The 20,918-nt window shown below is 34.2% G+C and overlaps 1 long non-coding RNA gene across 1 annotated transcript; it reads right to left on the bottom strand.

Annotated features, from left to right (window-relative positions):
• Window positions 1–572: 572 nt before the first annotated feature.
• On the bottom strand, window positions 573–15,796 carry LOC123560279 (uncharacterized). The gene is made up of 3 exons (XR_006688165.2): window positions 15,683–15,796; window positions 2,140–5,474; window positions 573–1,526 (listed from the first exon to the last, which is right to left on the bottom strand). It is a non-coding gene; the product is annotated as an uncharacterized LOC123560279 (long non-coding RNA).
• Between the last annotated feature and the right edge of the window lie 5,122 nt (window positions 15,797–20,918).

Raw genomic sequence — 20,918 nt, 5'->3', positions numbered from 1 at the left:
TCATGTAAATCTTAATTTGAATGTTAAATGTTCAATTAAAGCTCCATAATTAATTGTTTAATACCATTTAAAGCAATGTTTGGTTATATATAAAAATTATGTTAAGAAAGATAGTGTCAATGTGTCCAGAATGCCTACCATTTCATAACATAGATAATATTGAAATGCCAAATGTCTGGTTAGGTTAACTGCCCGCCGTTACATAACTGAAAAACTGTTGAAAAAAGAGCTAAACTCAAAACAAACAAACATTAAAATGTCATTCAATGTTTTTTCTTTCAATCTTTTTTCGTCAGCTTGAATGGGTACCCACTCGCACCAGACCAGAAAGAGAAAAGCGTCTTTAGATGTTATACCCTTTCCCTAGGTATACTATAAGGACCATGGTCATGAACGGGGAAATGCACATATGCATTGTAATCGCATATATCTCAACATAAAATGCGCAAATCGCTAACTGCAAATTGAACAAGTGGTAATTTATCTCCCACCAGTCACATTATCTTAATATTTCATATCGCAGAGACACTCCACATATTTGATGTTTTTATCAACGTGAAAGAAAAAACTAAGATGAACTATTTTTACGACATTTTTATCGTAAAACTATTTCTTTACAAATTTATGATAAAAGTGCGCTGTCACAGAACAATGTTCCTGAAATAATTGTCAAATAACAACGGATTCTTTTCCAGAAATGACAATTTTATATTTTATAAATTGACGGTGAAAAACATATGAACATATATTGTTATCAAAATGCAATATTGGTTATTCTGGCAAATGTTTAGAACATGAGAAAATCGCTGCCGCGGGCTTAGTATATGGGTTAAGAAAAAGCCTCATAAGAAGCCGTGAATTTATTCAGACCTGCGAAAAGTATTCCCTTAGAAACAGTATATTAATACATTCTGTAGTTCAAACGGTATTTAAGCAGCAGCATTATTTTTTGAATGAGATCTAGTTTTCTTACGTTTTTTTTATTTCAATGTGAATGTATATTTAGGTATACTGTAACCAGCCAAAGACACCAGCACTAGTGGTATTTCAACATCTCGTTTAAGTGAGCTTAACCAAAAAATAAAACGTTTTTAAAAGGAAAATGTTAATTTTTATATGCTCAAAGTTATCGTTTCGAGGCATTATATCATTACAGATAAAGATCCATGCCCCTGATTAAGTATCAGGACACACACAACTTTTGTTTATATATCACGGAGATATTCTCCAGCAACCCACGCCAGATCAAGCTCGTTTACCAATGTGTTTAGTGGATTTGTTGACTTTTGCATCTTACTGGAAACGAAGCGATGTTGATATGGTTTCTGTTCCTTGTTGTGATAAACCAGAAAAAGTACCTCGTTGTTCATCCCATATTGTATACGCCAATCGCAGAAAATTATGTCGGATTTGTCAAAATCTGTTTGTATGTAGATGGGAAGAATGCGTCCGCCAGTCGTTTCATATTCATATAGTTCGTAGATTTGAGTCCGGTCCCCTCCAATACCAAGAAAACTTCCTTGCTTCTGTCATAGGGTAACATTATAATACATATAAATAAAATGAATAAAGTGGTTGTTGTTTTTGAATATGTACATTCCTTTATACCGTAAAATGACAGCTTTAAGATATATATATATTCATCATACAGTATTCCCTTTACTTCTTATTTGGCCTATATATCACCCTTACAGTTATCCCGTTAATCCTATTATATTCCCTTCTACTTATCCATGCTAACCATGCACCTATGCCCTTAGGAATCGATGATCTGGACAAGTGCAATGCATCATTGCACTTGCCAAATGTTTATCCTTCCATAAGGACATACATGATATAAAATAAATATTATCTTTGATAAATTTACTTGCAGGTTAGTTATTGTTTATTGTTTTAACTTAGATCTTCCTCAATAAGATATAATTGTAATTTGACATTTTAAATAGTTGTATATCTTTAGTAACCATAATAGCATTGTATATTATCATTCTATTGTTTTGTTAATGAAATGCATCATGGCACTTGCCAGATGTTTATCCTTCCATAAGGACATACATGATATAAAATAAATATTTTCTTTGATAAATTTACTTGCAGTTGCAGTCTTTTATTGGTTCGACCCAAATTACAAGAACTCACAAAGATTTGACGAACACCCCTAGCTGTGAGCAGTACGTTTAGTACATATAGTGAGGATGACTAAATATAAAGTCACCACTTCGTCACTTCCAGGAAACAGTGATGGTATCCTTCCTTTCTTTTTTTGTCAACTTCAAACCAACCAAGTAAAAAGTCATCCATTGTTTCTGTTAAAAGAAAGGCGCATTGTTAGGTCAAGTAAATATCAATAATAGGCTCTCGTTAAACATGCAATGTTCATCATATGAAAGTTTAGCTTTGAACTGAAGCTATTTACTAAAACAATTATGAAAAAAGCACCAAAATGAAAGTAGAGGTCCAGCAGTGTCAATGTGACATATACTTAACTGATACCCTTTGATAACCGTCAATATCTACGAATATATTGCAGCTGAAAATACTTGAAAACATGACAATTTCATAACGTTTTGAAAATAAGACAAAGCCATTAACCGTAACTAGATTATACCTATTAAATGATAAACAGGGATTCCCATTACGTAATAATGATTTGTTTATAAAGGTTGCGATGAAATTCAAAAATGTATAAAACTGCCGTATTTTCGTATTTTCAGCTTCCTTAAATTTATTTCTTAAGGTGTATATTTCATATTACTGTGGCAAGCATAAATATTTTTCAAGAGTTAACCTTTTAAGAGTAAGAAAAAATATGTTCGTACTTCAAAGTATTTCAGAGAATTTGGTTATTATTTGGAAGTGTGATCACGCATTTGAACTAATTACTAAGGTTATCTCCGTTACATATGTTCACAACAGCCCTCATAGAAAGTCATAATCATTGACCTATGTAGGAATAACTCATGTTTTTTCGTGTTATAACGTCTGCAGAATCCCGAGGGATTGGTTGGTGCCCGAGCCCGTAGGGCGAGGATACCAACGTATCCCGAGGGATTCTGCAGATGTTATAACATGAAATGAACATGCGCTAACGCTATTCTAGCATAAAACGCGGAACAAATACTAATAAATGAATACATCCTACCTTAACGTCATTAAATTTCCATGAAATGCGCGGGAATGTCTGAGTTGTTTTTTTACGTTGACGTCATTTTGTTTTGAATTATCCGTTTTGGGGCCGAATGACGTTTACGCTTTGCCACGGAACTCGCATGTATAAAAAGGTGTTATAACAGCACGTGAGCGCGAGAATCTCTCTGTTAACACACATTTTCTTTCCTGTTAAAACACCCACGAAATGTGGCAATAACAGCAGTTTTATGCTAGAATGGTTATAAATATTCTTACTTGTTAAATAAACACTGTAACACAGTAACAAATTCCAGGTACATGTATCACTATATCACTCCCCAATTTCCCTATAAGGTGTATTCAAAAGATAAGAGTTTTGTTGCAGCAAAGAGGTAACCGCAATATACATGTATTAGTATCATATATCTAGAAAGGAAATATGTGCAGAGTTCTTTTTTTCCTCAGTAGCTTGAATACAATTATGTAAAATTGTGTTTTTACTCGGTGTTAAATAATACCTTAAAGGGAAAAGATGAGATTTTTTTGAATACTTTTAAATGCATGATTATAAGATAAACACACTCATATTGAAATTGCAGACCTCTGACATGTTAACATACTCTCATATTTAAATAGCAGATTTTATCAAAAATAGGAAAATAAATAGCGGCTAAATGAAATACAGGTTCATCTTTAAAATGAGGAAATAGCACTACAAAAGAAAAATGAGGAGAAAAAGCACAACTTCAAATGACTATCTTTGCCAAATATCAACTACTTAATATGTCTTCAAAAATCTTTATACAACTTTCGATTCTACGACTATCCCATGTAATGATACTCGTTTTATTACCTTCTTATATCTATAGCAGTCTTACTTTAAAGCGATGGACCTACAGATCTTTGGACAACAAAATTATTTGTTTTTAGATATCTTGAAATAAATGCTATATTTCTTTAGAAGGCTTTAAAACTTAATAACTGACAAACTTTATGTTTCGGAAACATATGAGAATTTGCTTTTTACTACCTTTTACGATGGAAATTGATAAACATTTGTCACGCTTTTACTCCAAGTAAACTGTCTCGATTATAAATATCTATATTTAGAAGTCATTATTCACAACTTCAGATATAGCGCTATTGGTTACGACGACGGGAGAATGTCTTTATTGCCGCGGCGGTCCGGGGTTCGATTCATCTTTTTTTTTTCATCTTTGGAATTTTCAAAATAATTTAGAAACAAAATAGTTCTGTCGTAAAGTCTGCTTCTCTTTAATGTTATACATGTGGTCACTTTGTATCAAATGACAAGTCTAGACAGGAAATGAGGTATAAAACAGAATTCGTTTTACCTCTCAAATTGCTCCAGCTCTCAACTGATCGGTGGAAATGGTTCCAGTAGAACAAACCCGTTCTCAAAGATTCAGAAATGCAGTATTTGTTAAAAAATAGCTCTTCTTGAATATTTATCTCAAGTTTTTGTAATATTTATTTCCCTTGACCTCTATACTCTTTTTACCTATGGGTAAAATATCGGTTTCGGGGAAAAATAATCGATTTGGGGCAAATCATCGGGAGGGGACACTTCATTATATACTACTGGTAGGATACTAACTCATGGATGTTTTATACTTACTCAATGCTGCCCATAGAACAGTAACTTACTACATTATATTTGAATTATTTAGTATCTTAATACTTCAAATGGTATTTCAATGTGATAGAAGTTTGCATTATGGTGTAGACACAAACACTAATTTCAACATCTCTTTTATGTGATGTTTTTCTGGTAAGTTTAAACACACAAATAATGCTTTCTGAAAAGATACAGAGAGGAAAAAGGTTCATTGCTATTTAACTAACTCAAAAGTTTCGTTTTAGACATAATGTCATTATAGATAAAGCTCCATGCCACAGAATATCAGAACACACAAAACTGTTGTTTATATATCACGGAGATATTCTCCAACAGCCCACTCCAGACCAAGCTTATTTACCAATGTGTTTAGTGAATTTGTTGACTTTTGCATCTGACTGGAAACGAAGCGATGTTGATATGGTTTCTGTTTCTTGTCGTGATAAACCAGAAAAAGCACTCCGTTGCATATCCCATATTGAATATACAAATCGCAAACGATTTTATCGGGTTTGTTAAAATCTTTTTGTATGAACACGGGAAGAATATCTTCGCTATTCGTTTCATATTCATAAAGATCGTAGATTTGAAACTGGTCCCCTCCAATTCCAAGAAAACTCCCTTCCTTCCAGGAAACCGTAATTGTATCCTTCAATTCTTTCTTTGTCAACGTTAAACCAAGTAACAATTTCTCCATTTTTTCCTGCTGAAAGAGGTCAAGTAAATATCGTAGATTAAAATGGGAATTATAAACATGCAATTTTCATCATATGTCGGTTCAGCTTTGAACTGTAGCTATTCACAAAACAATATGTATGGATATATTGCAGCTGAAAATACTTGAAAATGTGACTGTTTCACAACGTTTCGAAAATAAGTTAGAGTCATTTATATCAACCAGACCTATTAAATGATGTAAATCGATTTTTCACTACGAAAAATGATTTGCTGAGAAAAGATGTGATAAACTTCAGTAATGTATAAAAACTGTTCAACTTTGAAACCATTACTATTCGTGGGGGACTAATTTTTGTGGATTTCGTGGTTCAGTTAATCCACGGAATTTAATCCCAACGAACAAGTAAAATTCGAATTCATTTTATGTTCAAAAGTTGAAATCTACAAGTTCATATCCCCAAGTAATTGCCGTTTTTACCAAAACCACGAAATTTCATGCCCACGAAATTAAATGATTTTACAGTGTTTTCGTATTTCATGCCCTGTTAAGTAAATACACAAAGTCTCATTCCTGTAGTAAGCCTGGTTATTTATCCAGGGTAATCATTATTAAAGAGTTGAAAAAAAGTAAGTTCGTATTTATCATTTTGAAGTAGAACTATTTACTAACTGTATCTCCTTTACTTAGGTTCACAATAGCCCACGCAGAAAAGTACAAACATTAAGCTCTGATTATATTACTAAACAGACACTGTAACACATTAAAAATTCCACTTATCACTTCCCAACTTCCTTTAACCATCTGACCTTGCTTCTAACTAGGTTTGCTGAAAATCATTTAAGAAGTGCATTAATAAGGTTATTAAAAGTTTTTGTTTTGCTTTGTCGCACAAAAACTGCACAACCAATTGAACAAACATTAAGAAGTTGTTAACTTTATTTTTCTAATTCTAGTTCCAGTGTCTCCTTAAGGAGACCAAGCAGAATAATTACAATGATACTACAGACCAAATTCAATAAAGATCCAACGAACGACTCATGAGAAACAGACATTAAGTTTATCTATTTTAGCTCTAGCGACCCCTAAAAGAGCTAAGTGCCCCCATTTGATTTCATTTGGGAAAGGACCTTACAATGATGTTACAGTTCAAGTCGGATGCCATCGATTTTTCAGAAAAAATCAAGAAAGTCTTAGTTCTATTTTTAACTCTATGGGCCCCTTAAAGGGCAAAGCAACACTTTTGAAAATATTTGGGAGCGGACCTTACAATGATGTCAAAAATCGTAATTGATGAAAATATATCATATTAATCATGAAAAGAAGTCATTTAGATCAAAAGGTATTTATAGTTTACCTCTAGTGGCCTATTAAGGGACCAAGCATCCCAATCTGAACAAACTTGTGGGGGGGGGGGGGGGGGACTACACTGAGTTTGATGAACATCCATCAAGTGGTTCATCAGAAGAAGTCAGTTAAAGGTATTTCTATTGTAACTCTAGTGACCCCTAAAAGGGGCCAAGTGCCCCCATTTGAAAAAAGTTGCATAAGACCTTATAATGATTCTCCAGACAATGGTTTTTGAAGACCCATCGAGCAGTTCATGAGAAGAAGTTATTTTAAGGTTTCTATATATTAACTCCAGCAGCCTGGTCTAAGTGACCCTAATTGAAACAAGAGGGCCATGAAGGCCCTGTATCGCTCACCTGACCTATTGACCTAAAGATCATCAAGATCAACATTCTGACCAAGTTTCATTAAGATATGGTCATAAATGTAGCCTCTAAAGTGTTAACTAGCTTTTCCTTTGATTTGACCCGGTGACCTAGTTTTTGTCCCCACATGACCCAGATTCGAACTTGACCTAAAGATCATCAAGATTAACATTCTGATTAAGTTTCATGAAGATACAGTCATAAATCTGGCCTCTAGAGTCTTAACAAGCTTTTCCTTTGATTTGACCTAGTGACCTAGTTTTTTAACACACCTGACCCAGATTTAAACTTGACCTATAGATCATCAAGATTAACATTCTGACCAAGTTTCATTAAGATATGGTCATAAATGTGGCCTCTAAAAAGTTAACTAACTATTCCTTTTATTTGACCCCCGTGACCTAGTTTTTGACCCGACATGACCCAGATTCGAACTTGACCTAAAGACCATCAAGTTTAACATTCTGACTAAGTTTCATGAAGATAAAGTCACAAATGTGGCCTCTAGAGTGTTAACAAGCTTTTCCTTTGATATGACCTAGTGACCTAGTTTTTGACTCCATCTGATCCAGATTTAAACTTGACCTAAAGATTATCAAGATTAACATTCTGACCAAGTTTCATTAAGATATGGTCATAAACGTGGCCTCTACAGTGTTAATTAGCTTTTCCTTTGATTTGACCCGGTGACCTAGTTTTTGACCCGACATGACCCAGATTCAAAATTGCCCTAAAGATCATCAAGTTTAACATTCTGACTAAGTTTCATGAAGATATAGTCATAAATGTGGCCTCTAGAGTGTTAACAAGCTTTTCCTTTGATATGACCTAGTGACCTAGTTTTTGACCCCACCTAACCCAGATTTGAACTTGAGCTATAGATCATCAAGATTTGACCAAGTTTCATTAAGGTATGGTCATAAATGTGGCCTCTAGTGTAAACTAGCTTTTCATTTGATTTGGCTTGGTGACCTAGTTTTTTATCCTACATGACCCAGATTCAAACTGGACCTTAAGATCATCAATATTAACAATCTGACCAAGTTTCATGAAGATACAGTCATAAATGCGGCTTCAACAGTGTTAACAAGCTTTTCCTTTGATTTGACCTGGTGACCTAGTTTATGATCCCAGATAACCAAATATCGAACTCGTTCAAGATTTTATTAAGGGTAACATTCTGACCAAGTTTCATTAAGATTGGGCCAAAAATGTGACCTCTATAGTGTTAACAAGCTTTTTCTTTGATTTGACCTGGTGACCTAGTTTTTGACCCCAGATGACCCAATATCGAACTCGTCCAAGATTTTATTGGGGGTAACATCCTGACCAAGTTTCATTAAGATTGGGCCAAAATTGTGACCTCTAGAGTGTTAACAAGCTTTTCCTTTGATTTGACCTGATGACCTAGTTTTTGACCCCAGATGACTTAATATCGAACTCATCCAAGATTTTATTGAGGGTAACATTCTGACCAAGTTTCATTAAGATTGGGCCAAAAATGTGACCTCTAGAGTGTTAACAAGCTTTTCCTTTGATTTGACCTGATGACCTAGTTTTTGATCCCAGATGACCCAATATCGAACTCGTCCAAGATTTTATTGAGGGTAACATTCTGACCAAGTTTTATTAAGATTGGGTCAAAAATGTGACCTCTAGAGTGTTAACAGTCAAATTGTTGACGACGGACGGACGGACGGACGGACGACGGACGACGACGGACGCCGGACACAGGGTGATCACTAAAGCTCACCTTTGAGCACTTCGTGCTCAGGTGAGCTAAAAAGGGGGCTACCTGTCCGCAATTAAACAAATTTTGGAAAGGGCCTAATAATGACAAATCAAATTAAATATAATGGAGATCCATCAAGCGGTTCATTAGAAGAAAGTCAGTTGGAGGCATTTATAATCTTAGGTCTAGCGGCCTTTAAAAGGAGCAAAGCGCCATAAATTAAACACATTTTGAAAATGACCTTATGATGACGCTACAGACCATGTCTAATGAAGATCCACTGAGCGGTTCATGAGAAGTAATCGGTAAAATGTATTTTTATTATAAGCCATTGCGTTTCCTCCAAGGGGCCAATAACCCCATTTGAACAAGTTTGAAAGAGGACCTTAAAATAATAATACAGACCAAGTTTGATGAAGAGTCATCAAGTGGTTCATTAGAAGAAAACGTTTAAAGGTATATCTTATCTTAGCCCTAGCGACCCCTTAAAAGAGTAAGATATCCCTATTTATATAAATTGGGAGAGGACCTTAGAGTGATGCTACAGATCAAGTTTGATGAAGATCCATCAAGCGGTTCATGAAAAGAACTGTTTCAAATACAGCTCTATTTTAGTTCTAATGTCCTCTAAAACGGCCAAAATGCACCCATTTGAACACATTTGGGAAAGACTTTACGAGGAGCGTTCAATATGTAATGTTACTCCGTATGTAGTTCCGCAACCGCTTGTTATTTTTAGATGCGGTTTTCGGCACATAATAGAGAGAGCAATTTATTGGCAACACAATGTTATATGAATTATAAAAATTGGTAGATTCAAAGTAAAAATATAATCATTTGAGTGAGGTGTACTCGGGTATACTAGACAATTTTATGTCCAAAATATTGAGATTGTAATAAGCAATTCCTTGATTCTACTATTCAACAACTAGAACTATAGTTCAATTTTCAGTTTAAACAGATAAAACAAATCATGATCTTCACAAAAACATATGAAGACTAAAATAAAAAAAGTTTATAACAGTTTTAAATTGAGTGTGTATATTTTTATTAAAAAAATGATAAGGTGAGTACAATAAGCCTGTGCAATTCTGTCAGGCGCGATAATCATCCTTCAAAAATTTATTGTATTTTAAGTTGATACTAGTATCTTAATTCTCTATTGCGAAACTAGTTCTTACAACTTTGATTAATCGTTCTCAACATCCATTCCAGATGGAATCAACCTCGAGTTTAGATTTTTTAGTTGTGTTGTAAAATTAAAAATGCAAAAGATAGTTTAAAACAAACGCAAACGCATCACAAACTGCTGTACCTCATAGAAAAATGATAGAATTTTGTGATTTTACAAGTTATTCTATTTTTCTGAGACTCTGGATGCCCAGGACAAACCTAAATTATAATTATGGTCCAGTATACCTGAGTAAACCTCACTAAAATGATTATATTTTTACTTTGAACTTGCCGATTTTTGTAATTTATATTGCATTGTGTTCCCAGTAAATTGCTCTATAATGCGCCGAAAACCGCATCTAAAAATAACCAGCGGTTACGGAACTACGTACGGAGTAACATTACATATCGAACGCCCCTCGTATAATTATGCTCCAGACCAGGTTCAATGAAAATTTAGCAAACATTTCAAGAGAAGTTATTTAATGGTATTTCTTATTTCAATTATAGCAGTCCCTTACAGGGACCAAGTTTAATCAATTGAACAATGCTGGTGATCTTATAATGATGCTACAAAACAAGTTTGATGAAAATCCATTAAGAGTTTAAACAAATTTGGAAGAGGACCTTATAATGATGCTACAGACTATGTCTAATGAAGAGCCATCGACCAATTTATGAGAAGTCGTTAAAATATTTTTTTTTATTTCTAAGTCCCTGCGGCTCCTAAAAGAGATCAGTTAAGGGCTTCGATGTGAATAAAAGTAGGAGAGAACCTTATAATGACGATATAGAAGTTAGTTGAAGATCCATCTAGCGGTTCATAAGAAGAATTAGATGAAATTATTTCCTGTACTAGCTCTTGTGGTCACTGAAAGGGGCAAATTGCTCCGATTTGAATAAAATTGGAAGAAGACCTTATGATGATGCTACAAAGCGGTTAATGAGAAAAATAATTTTAAAGGCATTTTTCTAGTTTTAGCTCTAGCGGCCCCTAAAAGAGACCAATTGCCTCCATTTGAACAAACTTGGGAGAGGACATTATAATGATACTACAGACCAAGTTGCATCGAACTCGCGGTTCATGAGAACAAGCTTTGTAACGGTATTTTTATTTACGCTCTAGCGACTAATTAAGTGCCCTCATTTGAAAACCAAGAGTGTCATGATGACCCTGGATCGCACATCTGATTAATATAAGCTACATCTTTAAAATATCAAACTGATGCTAAAATATTAAGAAAATAGCTCAGTAGGTCACATTTATGGTCAATGAATCAGTTTTAAGATCGGTGTGCAAAACTGCACTTGTCATCCAAATTTCAAGTTTGTATCTTAAGCAAGAGTACCAGAATGGCCCAAGGTGGCTCACCTAAGAAACATACCATAACAGTGTAAACATGTTTGACCTGGTGATTTCATGAAAACAAATATTCTGGCCAATTTTCATTAGGAGTGGACCAAAAATGTGGTCTCTTAAGTTAAAAAACGTATTTTCTTTGATATGACCTAGTGACCATATTTTTGACCCCACATAATCCATATTCAAACTTGATCTAGATTTCATCAAGGCAATCATTCTGACCAAATTTTATGAAGTTGACCTAGTGACCTACTTTTACATTCCAGATGACCCATATTAGAACTCAACCTAGATTTCAATAAGGCCATCATTCCGACTAAATTTTATGTAGATCAATTGAAAAATACAGCTTCTATCGCATACACAATGTTTTTATTTGATTTGACCTAATGACATACTCTTTAACTCCAGATGACCCATCTTCAAACTCGACCTAGATTTAATCAAGGCAATCATTCTGACCAAATTTCATGAAGATCAATTGAAAAATACAGCCTCTTTCGCATACACAATGTTTTTCTTTAATTTCACCTAGTGACTTAGTTTTTGATCTCAGATGAACAATATTCAAACTCGACCAAGATTTCATCAAGACAATTATTCTGACCAAATTCCAAGAAGATCAATTGAAAAATGCAGCCTCTATCGCATACACAAGGTTTCTCTTTGATTTGACCTAGTGACCTACATTTTGACCCCAGATGACTCATATTTAAAATCGACCTAGATTTCATCAAAGCAATCATTTTGATAAAATTTCATGAAGATCAATTGAAAAATACAGCCTCTTTCGCATATACGAGGTTTTCCTTTGATTTAACCTAGTGACCTAGTTTTCAATCTCAGATAACCCATATTCAGAAAACTAGCTAGATTAATGAAGATAATCATTCTGACCAAATTTCAGGAAGATCAATTGAAAAACACAGCCTCTATTGCATACACAAGGTTTTTCTTTGATTTGACCTAGTGACCTACTTTTTAATCTCAGGTAACCCATATTCAAACTTAGCCTAGATTTCATCAAGTCAAACATTTGGACTAAATTTCATGAAGATCAATTGAAAAATACAGCCTCTATCGCATACACAGGTTTTTCTTTGATTTGACCTACTGACCAAGATTTCGAAACCAGATAACCCATATTCGAACTCGACCTAGATATTATCAAGGCAATCATTCTGACCAAATTTCATGAAGATCAATTGAAAAATACAGCCTCTATCGCATACACAAACTAAATGTTGACAGACAGACAGACAGACGCCAGGCATCAAGCGACCACAAAAACTCATCTGAGCATTGCTCACCCTTAAGATTGGGGTGCTTAACTCTACATGTCTTCCAAATATCAAGACTGTATCTTAAAGAACAAGAAAGTGATCAGTAGGTCACATTTAAGGTCACTGAAAGTCAGTTTTAAGATCGGTGTGCAAAACTGTATATTACATCCAAATTTTAAGGCTGTATCTAAAAGAACAAGAAAGTAGGTCAGTTGGTTACGTTCATGGTCACTAAAAGTCAGTTTTAAGATCGGAGTGCAAAACTGAACACGTCATCCAAATTTCAAGGATGTATCTTAAACAATCTTTTCATCTGTTCTTTTTTATCTGGTGATCTGGTTTTTGACCAAACATGACCCAGACTCCAATTTAACCTCAAGATCATCAAGATTTAACATTCTGACTAAGTTCCGTGAAGATACAGTCATAAAAATAACCTCTAGTGTGTTAACGAACTTTACTTACCGCCTCGATAGCCTAATGGTAGAGCGTCCGCTTCGAGTGCGGGAGGTCTTGGGTTCGATCCCCGGCCGCGTCATACCAAAGACGTGAGAAATGGTACCAGTAGCTCTCTTGCTTGGCGCTCAGCATTAAAAGGGAAACCGGCCTCTTTTCTCATACCCTCGTGACGATGGATTCCATCAGGAATGAGGTGTCGAGAGTGATTGATATAAGATGAGTTCACCTGGTGACCTAGTTCTTGACCCACATGACCCAGGTTTGAACTTGACCTATAGATGATGAAGATTAGCATTCTGACCAAGTTTCATAGATATATAGTCATAAATCTGGCCTCTAGAGTGTCAACAAGCCTTTCCTTTGATTTGACCTGGTGACCTAGTATTTAATCCCAGATAATCCAATATAAAACTCTTACAAGAGTTTATTAAAGGTAACATTCTGACAAAGTTTCATTAAGATTAAACTAAAATTGTGACCTGTAGAGTGTTAACAGTCAAATTGTTGACGACGGACGACTGACGATGACGGATACTGGGCGATCACAAAATCTCATCATGAGTACTTCGTGGGAAAGGACGTTATAAAGATGTTACAGCCCTGATGAAGATCCTTTTATCTATGTATTTAAAAATAGGTTTGATAATAATGACATCAGGATGAAATATGTCCTTTGAAGTAGATGACTACGAAAGAAGTATAAATTTATTTTTAAAAGCACATGTTTAATTCGATTTTTTATAAATTGCTTGGTATTTTCTAAATACCAATGCGATATCGTGTTTAATTGTTTGAAAACGTGTTTCTTAATTTCTATTTTGTCCATTATACTGCCTTAATAAATTAAAGTCAGATATTGTTATTCAAACGTTGCTTTGGATAGGTAGAAAGAGTTTTGGGAAACCCGTGAGAGTCAATATCTGACTGAATGCCTGACTCTTTGTCCCATTAGAATAGTAGGTGTTAGTGGGCATTTGGCCTCTATATGCTATTCAACCAAGGGAGTAGTTGTTTTGGAAGAGAAATTACAAACAATAAAATATCAATTTCAGTTGTGTTGTCATCTCCCAACTTTGAGGAATGTGACAGTCATTTCTGATAATTGAATCCTATGGTATAATCAATAGCAGTGCCTGACCTAGATCTGATTTGAGGAGAAAAGGTAAGTAAAAGTTATTAAATTGCATTTGATTAGCTTCAGAAGTTATTTCCTATGATCACAACATAAGAATAGAAAACAGCATATGAAAAACCCAAAACCTTTCATTCATCATTTTCCAAAGCATATAAAATCGCCTTTGTCGCATATTGAATCCAGGTCATTTGCTCTAAAACCATAAGCTGTATTGGTTGGCGTTTTGCAATGTTGCCTAAAACAAACAAAATTGGAGTATTTCCGGTCGCACACATGAACATATATGTCTCTCTTTCTGTCTATATGGTTAAATGAACAGATAGTCAAGGCTTTTGAGTGATCTAAGTTATCGCAGATCAGAGTTCAGATGCGCAGAAATTGAACCACATGCGTGTAAGCTCGAGTGGTTTAATATCTAAGCATCTTAACGACGGTCCGTGTTAAATTAGACGAAACTGATTATTACACTGATCATTCTAAAATATTAATTGAAATATTTTGGTAAAATTTATGCTCGGTTTTATTTATTCGAGTGGTTATGAGTCGGATGTTATGCAGCAATCTGACGTCAACCGTTGTTTATCGCAAAAAATAGAAGAGCTTGACTGTTTTCTTTGTTTAACTTGGTATTCTAAATGTATCGAGCCATGTTTGAAAGTTTGTTTACTGATGGGGATAGTTTGAATAATTTATTCATATAACATGCTTTCAGTTGAAACAGCATTTCTTTTTACATTAGCAATGAACGTAACTGGCTTGCTGATTTGTTACATGAATATTTAAACAATCTGGACCGAAAGGCAAGTTTAAAACAGTGTATAGCTTCGGAATTTATATATTTTTTAATCTATTCTGGTTGCACAACCAAGATAGGTTAAGGGAGGTACAAATAGTGTTTCAAAATTCTAATTAATTACGGTTAAACATATATTTGTCAATGTAAATACTTACAAATATAATACAATAGTTCTTATATTCATATGAATTCTTAGGCAAAGTATGCTTATTATATTTATACACATGGTAAAATATTTCTATCTTGGTTGGGCAACCAGAACACGAAAACCAAATTTTATAAATAGCTCCAGTGAAATTCTAACATGTATGAAGCAGTCAATGAAAACAAAAAGTGTATATGGTGATTTGTTAAACGTTTGCCTTGATCAAAATATGATTAACCACATTTAGGTCACACTGACACAACTCAAGCACTTGTTTAATTATACTACAAGTATGTTATATGTTGAAAAATATATTCAATCGCAGTTTCAAAATGCACTTCTTACCGTAAATTATATTAAAATCAGAAAAATAAATTTAAATGATATTTAAAAAATATTCGTTAATTTACTTCAAACGGCAATAAACCAAAACTCACTTCACTTTTCTCTCTTGTTTCTGTTAAGTAGATTCCTAGATTACTTCACCCAAAGATGCAATATCACTAGCTTAACGTGAGACTGATATCGCTAATTTATCTACTTCTGACTGCGCAATACACTTGAGTGAGATGATAGTTATTTTCATGAATAATATACACTCAAACACTTTAAAACGTCTCATCAATATAAATATGTCATTTTTGCATTCTTGCAACAAGTATTCAAGTATTTTTATATTTATTAATTATCATTATGTGATTTCATTTTTTATACTCAAAGTGTGACTATTGTCACCTCTGTTTGGGTTTCTCGTGCTGTAATTCACGTTATACAAATTTCACAGCGCACATTTCTAAAATTTAAAAGTGATTACATGTTGAAGTCAATTACAAATATGAACATTTTTTTCCGACTTTTACTCTATTTAAAGATCAATTCTTTACAATAAGTATTAACTTTTATTCTTTCTAAAGTTGCCATGTTTAAGAATCTTTTATTGAAACGCTATAAAGCGAATAAATGAAACACTTGGGTGTGGGAGAGTCACCGAAACTATACTGAGGTAGTGTGGCTCTAGGGTTCTGCTTTTTACACCACGACGTTAACGTTCTAAATAACGTTGGCGTGTTGCAAAATGTGAAATTTAATTTATCCTTTTTTTTCAATGGACAAATTGGTCAACTTTTTAACTAACTGTTTAATAACTTAAACGGATAGTCTCATCCAGCGATGACAAAGAAATCAATCTACATATCCGAATTAAACTTACACGAATACGAGCTTCATGAGCGTTAGTTACGTTTCGATTATCGCAGACAAATTACCACCGTAACATCTATTTTTTCTTTATGCATAATTCATTAATTTATATATGCGTTACGAAAACCTTTCTAAATACATAGATGGGGGCGTTTTTAAAGTCCCTGAGTGTAAACTGTTCAAATTACGAGAATAATTAATTTAGGCTTTGTTATCGCTGAGACTATTGTATTTCTATACATACGTATTTTCACAAGCTGTTATATCTGAAACATGAATAAGCATTCGTTAACATGGTGGTCGTATTTTTAAGCCGCAATTCTGAATCAAGTGCTAAATCAGTGTATGAAATTGCTAAACAGTTTGACATTTACGAAACTCTTAGATAAGTGGATGCTATAAAAGGCGGGGGGTGGAATCAGACAAAAAGTGTGCAGGACGCTCACAATCAAGAGAAAGGACAAAATCTGATACATCGCCTAACTTTGTGATCGAATCTCGGGACAAAAGGTTCGCGTGTGTGACATTTCTAAAAATAAAAGGACTACAGCTCTAGGTGATATATGGCAACTTTATAGTAACTGTCACCTAAAATACCAGCCCAATACACAAATATGAGTTATAAATATCCAAATACTACACAGACTCAGCAAATCCCGCTCAGTTCGAGCATCCCAAATCCACCGTCTTATAATCAGATGATAGTTGACAAGTTATAGATAGACGTTCTGGTAAACTGAACTATGTAGAATTTCAAGTCACAAAAAATAGTGAAAAAGTTTGGTCTTTGGACAGCCACATCACCTATCTCGAATTCCAATTGAAGCGAGCAGAAATTTTAACACTCAGCTCTGCAATTAACTAAAAACGAAACAGTTAAAAATTGAAAAATCCATGAGAGTTGAAAAGTTAAAACAAGAAGCCTTCAGGCAAAATTACGAGAAATTGAATACTCGCTGAAGACGTTACATATCTACTGGCTAGGTCGATGAGGGACAACCTATTATGTTTCGGATTTCAAGAGGTTAGTAGTATAGAGGGGCGGAAAAATGAAAACTGTACTGATAAAATTCTTATATTTTGTGAGAACACGCTTCTCATAGAAAATGCCTCTAACAAAATAAAACACGACCGTGCACATCGCTTAGGAAAATATATCACCAATAAACACAGACTGATTGTTGTTAAATTCTATAATCCGCCAGACAAAATAACTGTCTAGCAGATGGCGTTCGATAGAGTACTAACTATCGGATCAGTGATCAGTTCCCGAGGGTAAAATAGGACAAACGCCGTCAACTTATCCCTCAATTTATCGAAGCCAGAAAAAAGGGTAAAGATGCGATAATTTCGTATGACAGACTTATAATCAGAGGGAGACGATCCTTACATCCCGGATATCGCACAAAACACATCAAAGAAATTTGGGCAGTTTAACCCGATTGAAACGTTGGCAACATTAGATTATATTTTTTCTTTACGCGAAAATTGCCTTTAGGTAACAAAGCGAATACGCCGATAATCCGGAGCACTCCGGTTATGATGTTACTGTCACAAAATTGTTCCAATTTACGTAATGTATTCGGTACACTTAAACTGCCTAGCTATAGCTACTGCTCTAATAGGGAAGTGGCAGAGTGTCTACCTTAGGTGTGAGAGGTCCTGGGTTCGAGTCCCGGTTGGAGCTTAAATATTTGCATTCTGCCACAGCATGTTTTTGCTGTTAACAGACTGTTCCAGATGTTCTATATTTTTAGCACAAAGTATCATGGATGATTATTTAGCAATTAAGATCACAGCTGAGTGTTAAATCAAATGCACCCGATTAGAAAATATTCACGATATTTTGTCCCTTTGCTGTTCATGCTCTCCATGTTCTAGAAGAGTTACATTTCCTTGATCACAAAATTTTTACTTTTACATGAAAATATTAAATGCTCATAACTTTACGCTTCTGGTTAAAATATTGTCAATATATCTATTTTTGACAAATATATGGACATTTGCCTTCATTTCAAAGCTTTTCAACTTCATCCCTATGATTTTAAAAAATCAGGTACTATCTCTAACAAAAATCGGATTTATTTCATTTAAATCGGATGAAAAACATACTAATTTATTTGATAACATCAATCTACATTATTTTGGTAAGGGCAAATACGTATTGATGCATGCCACTTTTCTGTTTTCTGTTTTTCCTGTCCAAATGATCAGCATTTGTATACGAAAAAGGGTGGGGTAAGGTTTACATAATGAGTTGTGTTCAGACCAGTTAATTTTTTCAAATTTTCCAATCTTCGAGTAAAATAATGTTAATCCACGTTAATATCCAATTCAGACTTTAATTGAGACTTTGTTCCAAAAAATTTAATGGTATATCTGTTATGAAGTTTAAAGTTAGAACAGGTAGGACAGCACACTCAACTTTTCTAAGTATTTGACTCTGAATTAGAGCTTCGCCAGTAAAAGGGGTATAACAGTCAAAGGCTTTGAAAGAAACGGAACCACTGGACGTTATATGAAACTTAAACAAAACTATTCTAAGGTAAAAAGGGGCACAACTCTGTCAAAATCGAGAGTTACGGGATTGTTTCTCTTAGTGTAGACTGATAGTAAATAACTATATTAACTTTCAAGTCAATTCTTTAATTGTAACAAAGATATTTAATCAGAATTTCGAAAAGTCGAGCAAAAAAATGCTACATTTTCAAAGTAGTAGATATTCAAGTCACATTATACTTTTTTCGGTGTGTATGTCCGAGTGCCACAGATATTATCTGTGTCATGATTATGGTTTAAGGTTGTGCACTGTTGTATTTTACCTATTTTCTAACATCATTTTCGAAAGCATACAGTATTTAATTACACTGTGCTGTATGCCAATGCTATTACCTTTTGAGTTTACTTTGTTGTGTATCTCCAGGTCAAATTTTCTCAATCCCATGTGACTTATTTTTAATGTAAAAGGGCTATACATTCTATTTTAAGGTTTTTATTAGTCAGTCGAGCTCCAAATCAAGACAAATATATTTCTTCGCTCTTCGTTTGCTCCTGATTTTCTCGCCGCCTCATGTTTTTCAGAAAAAAAATAGATGAACAACTTTTAAATTTGGTGTGGCCTAAGCTGCTATACTTGCTGTCTTTGATATAGTTCCTAGATTGCAAAACAAGGCAATCCTTTCCTTTTAATTTCAATGTGACAGAAGTTCATATTCAGATGTATCTTAACCAGCACTAATGAAACTGGCTTTCCAAAAAGATACAGAAGGGGGAAAAAGTTCATTGCTGTTTTATAAACTCAAATGTTTAATTACTAGACATAATGTCATAATAGATAAAGGTCGAGTCGAGGCAACTGATTATCAGAACGCACAAAAAATTTGTTTATATATCACGGAGATAGTCGCCAGCAACCCACTCCAGACCAAGCTCGTTTACCAGTGTGGTTAGTGGATTTGTTGACTTTTGCATCTGACTGGAAACGAAGCGATGTTGATATGGTTTCTGTTTCTTGTCGTGATAAACCAGAAAGAGCACTCCGTTGCTCATCCCATATTTATAGTGCAAATCGAAGACGATTTTGTATGAACACGGGAAGAATACCTCCACATTTCGTTTCATACTCATAAAGATCGTAGATTTGAGATCTGTCCCCTCCTAGACCAAGAAAACTTCCTTCCTTCCAGGAAACCGTAATAGTATCCTTCCATTCTTTCTTTGTCAACATCAAACCAAGTAAAAATTCTTCCATTTCTTTTCTGTTGAAAGAGAAGCGTATTGTTAGGTCAAGTAAATATCAAGAACTGACCCTCGTAGATTGTACATGATTAAAAGGGGAATTATAAATACTGTGTTGGTGCGCCGTAAAACCCAAATAAATAAATAAATAAATAAACATGCAGTTGTCATCCCGTCCCGGTTTAGCTTTGAAATGATGCTGTTTATAATAAAAATGAAATAAATATTTTAAAGTACCAAAATTAAATGTGGAGGTCAATCAATGTTAAGGTAACATACACTTAATTGATATCCTTCGATGATATTTGTCTATATATATGGGAATATTACAGTGGAAAATTATTGCAAATGTGACAATTTCAAAACGTTTTGAAGATGACATTCATTAACCTTAACTAGATTATACCAGCGATACTTCATGACTGAAAATTGATAAAGGATGTGACTAACTTCAAAAATATAGAAAAATTAAGTTCGTATTTCGTATATTCGACAGTTTTGTTATTATTTGGAAGTAGGATTACACCTTTGAAACTATTTGCTACGTGTATCTCCTTTTACTTATGTTCAAAATACCCCACGTAGAAAATTGCAAACATATAGCCTTGGTTATAAATGTTCTTGCTTAAAAAATACTAGTAGACACTGTAACACATTAAGAAATTCCAAGTTCATGTGTCACTACTCAATTTCCGTGTTAGATTATTTGAAAGATAAGAGTTTTGTTGCAACAAA

This window comes from Mercenaria mercenaria, chromosome 10 (assembly GCF_021730395.1).
Source record: "Mercenaria mercenaria strain notata chromosome 10, MADL_Memer_1, whole genome shotgun sequence".
Classification (NCBI taxonomy): domain Eukaryota; kingdom Metazoa; phylum Mollusca; class Bivalvia; order Venerida; family Veneridae; genus Mercenaria; species Mercenaria mercenaria.
This window is presented reverse-complemented; position numbering and strand designations above follow the sequence as displayed.